This window comes from Loxodonta africana, chromosome 1 (genome assembly GCF_030014295.1).
Source record: "Loxodonta africana isolate mLoxAfr1 chromosome 1, mLoxAfr1.hap2, whole genome shotgun sequence".
NCBI classification, from domain to species: domain Eukaryota; kingdom Metazoa; phylum Chordata; class Mammalia; order Proboscidea; family Elephantidae; genus Loxodonta; species Loxodonta africana.
Window position 1 is genome coordinate 137109435 of NC_087342.1, and position 10574 is coordinate 137120008.

The 10574-nt window shown below is 37.3% G+C and overlaps 1 protein-coding gene across 1 annotated transcript in view; it reads right to left on the reverse strand.

Annotated features, from left to right (window-relative positions):
* Window positions 1-9845, reverse strand: part of FILIP1 (filamin A interacting protein 1) — a 236788-nt gene extending 226943 nt beyond the window's left edge. The window contains exon 1 of the mRNA XM_064288091.1: window positions 9370-9845. The gene's annotated coding sequence lies outside the window, so the exon portion shown is untranslated. The remainder of the gene's footprint in view (window positions 1-9369) is intronic.
* Between the last annotated feature and the right edge of the window lie 729 nt (window positions 9846-10574).

The following is a 10574-nucleotide window of genomic DNA, read 5'->3' on the forward strand; positions in this document are numbered from 1 at the left end:
CAAAAGAAGATGGAAGGAATACACAGGATCACTGTACCAAAAAGCACTGGTAGATGTTCAACCATTTCAGGAGGTAGCATATGATCAAGAACCGATGGTATTGAAGGAAGAAGCCCAAGCCTCACTGAAGGCATTGATGAAAAAACAAGGTTCCAGGAACTGATGGAATATCAATTGAGATGTTTCAACAAACGGATGCAGCTCTGGAAGCACTCACTCATCTATACCAAGAAATTTGAAAGATAGCTACCTGGCCAACTGACTGGAAGAGATCCATATTTGTGCTCATTTCAAAGAAAGGTGATCCAACACAATGTGGAAATTATTGAACAATATCATTAATATCACTCACAAGTAAAATTTTGCTAAACATAATTCAAAAGCAGTTGCAGCAGTACATTGATGCGGAACTGCCAGAAATTCAAGTTGGATTCAGAAGAGGACTTGGAACAAGGAATACCATTGCTGATGTCAGATGGATTTCATCTGAAAGTAGAAAATACTCTTAAGATGTTTACCTGTGTTTTATTGATTATGCAAAGCCATTCAACTGGTGGATCAAAACAAATTATGGAAAGCATTTCAAAGAATGGGAATTCCAGAACACTTCATTGTGCCCATGAGAAACCTGTACATAGACCAAAAAGCAGTCATTTGAACACAACAAGGGGATACTGCGCTGTTCAAAATCAGGAAAGATGTATGTCAGGGTTGCATCCTTTCACCACACTTATTCAATCTGTATGTTGAGCAAATAATCTAAGAGGCTGGTCTATATGAAGAAGAATGTGGCATCAGGCTTGGAGAAGACATTAAAAACCTGTGATATGCAAACGACGCAACCTTCCTTGCTGAAAGTGAAGAGCACCTGAAGCACTTACTAATGAAGATCAAAGACTACAACCTTCAATATGCAGTACACCTCAACATAAGGAAAGCAAAAATCCTCACAACTGGATCAATAAGCAACATCATGATAAATGCAGAAAATATTGAAGTTGTCAAAAATTTCATTTTAGTTGGATGCACAATCAACACCCATGGAAGCAGCAATCAAGAAATCAAACGGTGTATTGCATTGGACATATCTGTTGCAAAAGACTCCTTTAGAGATGTTACTTTGAGAACTAAGGTGTGCCTGACCCAAGCCATGGTATTTTCAGTTGCTTCAAATACACGTGAAAGCCGGACAATGAATAAGGAAGACCAAAAAGGAATGGATGCCTTTGAATTACGATGTTGGCAAAGAATGTTGAATATACTATGGTCTGCCAGAAGAATGAACAAATCTGTCTTGGAAGAAGTACAGCCAGAATGCTCTTTAGAAGGAAGGGTGGTAAGACTTCGTCTCAAGTACTTTGGACATACTATCAGGAGGGACAAGTCCCTGGAGAAGGACATCGTGCTTGATAAAGTAGAGGGTCAGCAAAAAAAAGGACCCTCAACAAGGTGGACTGACACAGTAGCTGCAACAATGGGCTCAAACATATCAAGGATTGTGAGGGTGGCACATGACCAGGCAGTGTTTTGTTCTGTTGTATATAGAGTCGCTGTGAGTCAGAACCAATTTGAAGGCACCTTCTTTTAACAAGAACAGGATTGTTATATTTCTGTAAGGATTACAGCCTATGAAACCCTTTGGGGCAGTTCTACTCTGTCACATGGGGTCACTAGGAGTTGGAAATAAACTCAACAACACCTAACAACAATAACAAGGATTGTTATAAGAAGTAAATAAAATCATCCATGTAAAGTTTTTGGTATAGTACCTGACACATAGTAATCTCCAGAATATACCAGCTACTATTATTATCATTATATAACATATATATATACACACAGTTATATATATATTAAAGACCCAAAACCAAATTCACTGCAATCAAGTCAATTCCGGCTCATAGCAGTCCTACAGGACAGAGTAGAACTGCCCCATAGGGTTTCCAAGGAGCGGATGGTAGAGTCGAACTGCCAACTTTTTGGTTAGCAGGTGAATGCTTAACAACTATACCACCAGGGCTCCAGTTACACATATCCCCAAAACCAAAACCCCTGCCATCACGTCGATTCCGACTCATGGTGACCCTATAGGACAGAGTAGAACTGCCCCACAGAGTTTCCAAGAAGCGCCTGGTGGATTCAAACTGCCAACCTTTTGTTAGCAGCCAAACTCTTAACCACTATGCTGCCAGGGTTTCCAGTTATATATACAAACCCTTTGCCATCGAGTCGATTCTGACTCATAGCAACCCTATAGGGGACAGAGTAGAACTGCCCGATAGAGTTTCCAAGGAGTGCCTGGTGGATTTGAACTGCTGACCTTCTGGTTAGCAGCTGTAGCACTTAACCACTATGCCACCAGGGTTTCCAGTTACATATATAGTTATATATAATTATATATATGCATAGTATATATCATGTATAGCTATAAAAATATTAGGTGTTATATCACTATGTAAGAATTGGGAGCCGTAGTAGAGTAATGGTTAAGAGCTCAGCTGCTAATCAGAAGGTCAGCAGTTTGAATCCACCAGCTGCTCCTTGGAAACCCTAGGGGGCAGTTCTACTCTGTCCACTAGGATTACTATGAGTCGGAATCAACTCATTGGCAACGAGAATGTAACAATCAGAGTTCAAATGCCCCAGCCACTGGTAGAAACACCTGCTACACTGGGCAATGATCTATGAAAGGAGCAGAATGTAGAAGGTGGGAATGTCATATCCAAAGACAAGGGGTCCCTGAGGAGGGAACTCTATCAGTGCAGCTGGCTTGCTTATGGGCTAGAACAAACAAAAGGCTGTGACCAAAGCAGTTGGTCTGGTGGTGCCCACACCAGAAGATGGTATCTATTAAGACAGCATGGGAAAGTTAAGCTTATGTGTAAAAGTCCCTTCTTGGTTCAAATACCAGGCTGTTTTTCAAGCATGTGTCACTTACTAAACAGTTAATGAAAAACAAAGAGCCTTGAAGGCCTCCAGTATCACATTCAAGACTTATAGAATAATTAGGAAAAATCTGAGCTGGCAAAACTCTTCCTGGCTTGCCCTGATGAGCAGACCATCTTTGTTTTCCATTAGTGTGTGTTGTCGTCACAGTAACTGCAAGGATCCAAATATACAGGCCCAAGGTGTCATTTCCTCATGTACTTAGGCTGCCACACTGAAATAGCATTATGAACTCAGCAATGCCTCTTTCTTTCCTGTTGTGCTATGGTGCCTCAGTCAGAGAAAATTGGGCCTAAAATGAGCTACTCGAGACATAAGTATATTAAAGAGATATAAAGCAAAAGAAAGTCCATTTATCCCTATTACTGTATTGTCTATGACTCATGTGTGTGTGGGAAAGACCTTAGTCTTGCAAAGATCTTTTAGATAAACAAGGCAAGTTGGCAGTAACTTGATTGTTTTGGTGATGTCACCAGTCTACTGTTTTCAATCAAATCATCTTTTGGGTTTAAATCTTTACCAAATTATTTTTTTAAAGAGCACATTTTACCAACTCTGATAGTAATGTCCATTTCATGGTTTTCAATATACCTTTCCCTTATAAAGGTTAGCAGCAAAAAATACATGTCTTCAAAGTAACTTGAGAGGATTGCAATAATGATTACTGCAAAGGTGCAAAAGCCTACTTTAAGGTGCAGACACAGTAGGTCCTTCACCAGTGAAGCAACAATCTTACAATTTTCATCTATTCTGATGAAGGAGCTGGGTGATAGCACAAGCAAAAAACAGAAAAATCTCTGAACCTTAAGGGCTCAATTAAAGTCAAATTATTTGAGATAAATTCTGCATTAGCTTTAAAAATTATTTTAGTCTGTCTTTCAGAGACCTCAGAAACACATAAATCATTCAATATATTCCACACTGACATCATTTCCCAAAAAGGAAAAGGAACCGAACCTGTTGACTTCTTAGTTCTGCGGTGGTTTAAACAAAGCTCTCTGGAACAGAGAAGCACAAGGTGCTGGTTAAAGTTGTGTTACCTCCCTCTGCTGTGATTTCCTCAAGTGCTGCAGTCAGCTGGTTAGCAGCCAGTTAAAGCTGCTCAGTTCAGGTTTGACTGTTCTTATTCTAAGTTCTTCCACAACATGTTGCCTGGCCTTTGAAATTAAAATTCTTCAACTACTGCCGCAGAGACGGTTATATTCTGCCTGCAGCCTTTTCTCCTCTCTGATTAGCTGAGGAGTAACTGGCCATTTATGGAAAAAGAGGAACATAATGCAATATATTTCCTGAGACTCCTGTATGTCTGTCCTAGATCTTCCGTACTGTATTGTGTAAAACCAGGAGACGTTCTTTTCTTTTTCCTTTCTTTCTACAACCAGGTTTTCACTAGAAAATGGCACATCTAAAAATCAACTTGCCTTATCTTTCAGAGACTCAGTCTTTCAATTTGGGAAAATAGAGTAAGATTGGCAAATTTGGACCATAACAACCCTGCATAAGGTTTGCTGGCATTAAAGCTACTAAGAAAGTTTCCACTTATAAGGGTGATATACATATATATATGTATGTATGTACATATTTAAACATACAAGGTGACATATGTGGGTGTGTGTGCATATATTTAAATTAAATATACAGAATATCAAGCATCTCAGAATATACATACATGTCTTTAGGATATATTACTTCTATTTTTGTTTTCCTTGGAATATACTTTGCTTGTTATATTTAAGAAGAATGAATAGGATTAAGGGCAATGAAGAGCAAGAATTCATCTCTATTTGGTAAGGTTGAAGCTAGCATGAGATGGCCTTTTTTGGTCTTTTCCTTTTTATCTGTTACTAGGTTAATAAAACAAAACAAAACATCTAACAAAAAGAAACAACGAATGATAAACTTAATAATACATCCCTCCCTGGAAGAGGAAGTCTCACTTGCTATACATTACCAGTGTAGTCATCTGTAAGAGACACACAACGACTGTGGATAAACACACTTTATCTCCAAGTGCAAATATAGAAACCATAGAACAGTCTATGCTGTGGGTGATTTCTTGGCTTTTTTAGTAATGGTTCCATAACAGCAGACTGCTGAGTGATAAGGGAGGGTTTGAAACATAAATTCCATACTAAATTATTGGCTGCCGTTCAAACTCTGTCTGCTTAGAGCACCCAGCAGCAAAGTATGTCCCAAACAGGGTTCGGAATTTAAACAACACATTCTTTTGCCTTTCCTCTGAAGTATGAACTTGAATTCACAAACGATCTGTATCTAGGAATTTCAAGCTCACCAAAGATGAAGATAAACAAATAGCTACATTTAAGGTGTGGTAATAATGCAGTAATTGCTTAAATTTATTGAAGAATCTACCAGGCAACTCTAAGTTTTACTAACTCATCTAATCTTCAAAACAACTCTCTGACACCAGGGGTGGGTGTAGAGGAGGAAAGAGGGAGTTGTGCTTAGGGTGCGTTCAATGTATGTTCCTGGTGGTGGGATAATTTGGAAAAAGATAGCAAGAATGGTTGCACAAGTTGAAGAATGTAACCAATGTCACTGAGTTGCACATTTAGAAGCTGTTGAATTGCTGTATGTTTTGTAATGTATATTTTTACCACAGTGGAAAAAAAAAACTGAGGGAGGTAGTATTATCCTTATTTTACAGATGAGGAAACTAAGGCATAGAGAGTAATTTGCCAAAGTCACAGTGAGCCAAAATCTGAATCCAGACAACCTGGCTTGCCTATGCTACTAGCCTTTCCTGCCTCCTTCCTCACACCAAGGAGTATATCCTTATTGTTGTATCTTCAATTCAAATATAAGAAAACAAAATATATTTTTATTAGCTTATATTTTATTCTATTTCTACATATATTAAAAATAATGAATCTATAAACAAATTTATTTTGCAGGCTTTTAGATGTCATTCTAACAAATTGTCACCAATTTTTTTCTCTTAAACTTTTGTGTTGAAATGGATCTCAACCTAAGCTAAGCTTGCTCCCTCATTTCCCATGATGTTTTTCTAAAACCCACATGTCTAAAGAAATAAGAAGATGAGACAAATGAACGAAAATGTATATTAAGCAGTCTTTGTAAAATCCTATCTCTTAAGGCACCTGTATCATGAATAAATGCCCATCTTCCAAAAAAGAAAAATACAATTGGCAATAGATTAGAACGTGTATATTAGAGCAAAGTTTTGTTTCTAAAGAACAAATAAAAACTGTAACTACAAGAAAATCATTGTTTGATGAATATATTGAATATTTCACAAATTTCACTGGAAAAATCCTATAGTGATTCTAGCCGAACAGCAATTCAGAAGAGTAATTTTGACCTCCTCAACCTTTGGTGGACACAAAAACAATTGCTTCAAAAACATGATTCATGATTTATCTCATACAGTAAGGCTATAGGTTTCATGAGTGATTAAAAATAAAACTAAGGAATTTCTCTTTTTTTTAAGTCTTTAGGAAAAAATAAAAGGATCATAACATGATATTTAAATATTTTAACGTTCAAGGCCAGGTTCTAACCCATGAGCCACAAATAAAAGGAGCCATTATTTATATCAATAATACCAAAGGTACAAATACAATCTGATACCAAATATGATAAAAGTGTATTAGTTATAGTATTTACAGGTCTAGGTGCCTACCCAGTACATGCATGTTTATGTACTGTCTTGATATACCCCTGCTTTGTATTTCATTCCCATAACATCACCTCCACAACGAAGTCCATGGGCGTAGTTGAAATTACTTGTAATTTTTTCTATGCACAGTCAAACTTAGAAGACTTTCCTTGAGAAATTTGAAATAAAAAGCTATTAGCCACACTTACAGTTGCCTCTCTTGATCTTATATTTTCCATACTTTCTCACATACTCATCTCCAGGAATCTAGAGCCACAAACATTAAGAGAATACCTGCAATGTGCATGGGGTAAAAAAGCTCCAAAGTTAAGTGATGCATAGAGCAATGCCTTGCACCTCATGGAATTCATAAGTTTGTTCTGAATTTTAAGAGGCAATCCCTGCCCCAAAGTGTCCTAAATTCTAACAGTACCCAACTAAACTAAGAAGGAATCACTTTTAAAATGTATGGTCCAGGAAACCACTGCAAATGTGGAGGACCCTGATCTGGGTCTTACAGAGCAGACAAGGCGTCTACAGGAACAGAGAAGGAAAGATGTCCCAGGCAGGGGGGGATGACATAGGCAATGGTGGAGCACCAAAATAAACACTGTGTAGGTATGTGGAAAATGACCAATAATCTGAAATACCTGACATGGAGGGACCTTGTTATTGAGTAGTAGTTGCTAAGACTGGAAAAGTCAAGTAGGTGCCAGATGATAAATAAAGGTCTTCGAAATACCCAGCCTAGGTGTTTGGCAGCAACTAGGAGTCTCAGCAGATAACTGAAGAGTGGAGAGACACATACATAGCAATGCTTTAGGAAAATTAATCTCATTGTCACGTGCAAGGTTTGAATGGCAACAGATGGGGTTAGAGGGAAGTGGCATTTTTATAATCCAGACCAAGGATAAAGAGAATAGGCTTTAGTGTGGCGGGAGACATGGCAATGGAACTAACAATGCTTATGAAGAGGAAGGGGAGGATTCTAAGATTCTAAGATCACAATGGGAGGATAGATCTGCATAGTGCATTGAGAGCTTGATTGTTCATATAATGGAGGAAATCACATAGTTTAACCTGGGCTGTTCTTGACTATTAAAGGTAAACTTACAACCAAGAAGACAATTAATGATACTCTGAAATTCACCCTATGAAGAAACATGGCTTTCATTCAGGGCCAAATGTTGTGTTAAGTTACATACACACTGCCCCACTGACTCCAAAAGAAATTATATGACTAGAACTAATGGGAGAGTTTGGCCTTACGTGTACATTTGTAAGCCAACAACGTGACCCCTTCTAGGATAAAAACAAGAAAAATGTAAAATATTTGGTTCTGAGTTTTCAAAACTCTTTTGAAACAAAAAACTCTTTAAAAAATCTTTCACCTTCACAAAAGCACCACGAGTTTCAATCTCTGATACCAGGTTACCAGAATCTCTTTTACACTATTATTTAAATATATTCATTATACACAGTAAGCTTCAATTAGCTTATAAACAAATTAAGCAATCAATATTTATGAAACATAATACATACTGAAATATATGTGTGATTTCATTTTCCTGAATATACAATAAATAAACTTTAATTAGTTTTCCCTGAAATGGGGACATTTACTGAAAGGCTTGATGCATTCTTATTTGTCAACAGAAAATTTGCTTAATTCTGATCTTGTGTAAATTTTTTCTTTACATTGACAAAACGGACTCAAATAATTTCTTTTAAACTGTGCTTCTGTATGTTCTTTGATACTATCCTTGGGTTACAATGTTCATTCAAATTATAATGTTCGTTTAAAGGAACAATCTTCATATGCAAATCCAACCCAATGACAGACAATCAGGTATCAATTCTACTCACATCTCCAGTGTACCGTAATAATTTTTGTTGGATTCAGCATGAAACTGATCACACTAATTCAGAAAAAATTTGATGGTAATTCATGGAAGGGGAGACAATATACTAATAGATAAAAGAAAGATTTCCTTCAAGCTATACTAAACACACACACTACTTACGAAGGACTTTTCCTAATATATTTTTAATAAAAAAAAAAGAATCCATTCTATCTATAGGCAAGGAATTACTCAATTTATTATTTTTTTAAATACCAAAATAACATTCTTCTGTGTAGCTGTATTCAACAACTGCAAAAGTAGTGATTTAATCCCCCCCTTTTTTTTTTTTTTTTAATATTTCGTGCCTAGTCAGAAGCATTTAGGGCAACTGTACTGTAACGAGGTCAGAACCAGCACAAGGTGGACCAGTGTAATCAGAGAATCAGGCAAAAGGGGATATGGAAAGCAGCAAGTCAGAAAGTACAGCCATACAAACACCGTCCGGGTCTTTCTTCCTATTTACCACACAAGCTGCTCAGCTAGTTTAAATAAATGAAAGTGATTTTGCTTCTAGGGAAAACATCCCTTCCATTTGTTAGGCATTCTAATTATGAAGAGTTGTGAAACCGTCCCTCGTTACATTTTTGTTACCTGCCTAAGAATGATAACTTGGCAGAAATATTTTGATACCTATTAAAATATCCGAATAATCTTTGTGTTTAAAAAAGAATGTATAAAATTCTGAGAAAGAGATGTTTCTGATTTTTAAAAAGTTTAATTCCCAAAGATTATCGTAATTTCTAAATTGTTATCACATAGTATGACAGTAAGAATTAAAGGAAACAGACAACACAGAATCAGAGAGAATCCTCTTCTTGTGGAAGGAAATTTCTTAAGAGTGCAAGCAGCTATTTTTTTTTTTTTTTTTTTTAATCTTACCTGACGGCAGCTCGTTTAGCCAAGGGTATGTCCTTTATGGAGGTAGCTTATCCTTTGAAGAACCCAGTGGCTTGTCCCACAGCCCAAGACACACTGGAGTCCTGGAAAACTATCCAGCCCAAAGGAATACAGAGGAAAAAGCTTTTCCCACTTTCTTTCGTAGGACTAGCCAATAGCTGAAGTCATGCAGGAAATTGAGTAGAGAAGGGGGAAAGCTGCTTCTTCTCCCTGAAATCCCGATCAGCAGAAATTGGAGGTCGTTGTGTATCTCCCACTCAGACTTTTGTTTAAAGTTTTTTCAACTGTTGCTAGGTGTTGTTGGGTTCTGAGATTAGGTTTCTCTTCTTCTGCTCCCTTCTCAACACTGTCAGAGCAATGACTTTGTTGGGGAGCTGAGCTCGCGCGTGCTATATTTAACCAGTGTTCTCAGCAAGTCAAGCCTGTCAACAGCTGAGAAGTTTGGAGCCGGCTTTACTCAGTTCCTCGGCAGCTGGGTTATCAGTGGATACAGCGCTACTCACCCTGTAAAAAATTGCAGGGAAACCGGCAGACCCTTTTAAGGACTTGTGCTCATTTCACAGAGGTAATTATTACTTGGAGCTCTTAACTAAAGACTGTGATTTGTGACCTAGGTTTTAAAATCTGAAATGAAGCAGAGCAGAAGTTGTCTTGGGCAGAGCAATTTACCAGTGCAGTTGTCTTCTCAATTAGGGTTTCTCAGATAAATATTCTAAAATAAAAATGCTGTTAAATGTGTATCACAACTGCTGGGAAAATTTACAGCAAGAGATTATTTCCAAATAGCTTTTGACATTGATGTGCTACATTCAAAGCTAGAGATCACTTACCCAGTTATATCTGACATCACCAATTAGATACCTGAAAGTTATTAAAACAAGTTATTATAAAGGTTTCTCTATAACATTATGTTTTTAAAAGGAATGAGATTTAGAAGGAAAATCTTAGCATTCTCACTCAGATCATTCGTTCAAAGTAACACAGGGAGAACACTCTAGGAAAAGCAGGTCTAGAGACCTCTCTGGCTGCTGACTCACTTGCTTAATTTTTAACCCTCTGGTCTCCCAAACCAGAGAAAGTTCATTTCTAGTCTAAACTCCAACAGGAAGAATGTCTTGAGGCACTTTATTTGCTTCATTCAATATCACAAAACACTATGAATCTGCCCAGATTAACATTCATGAAAA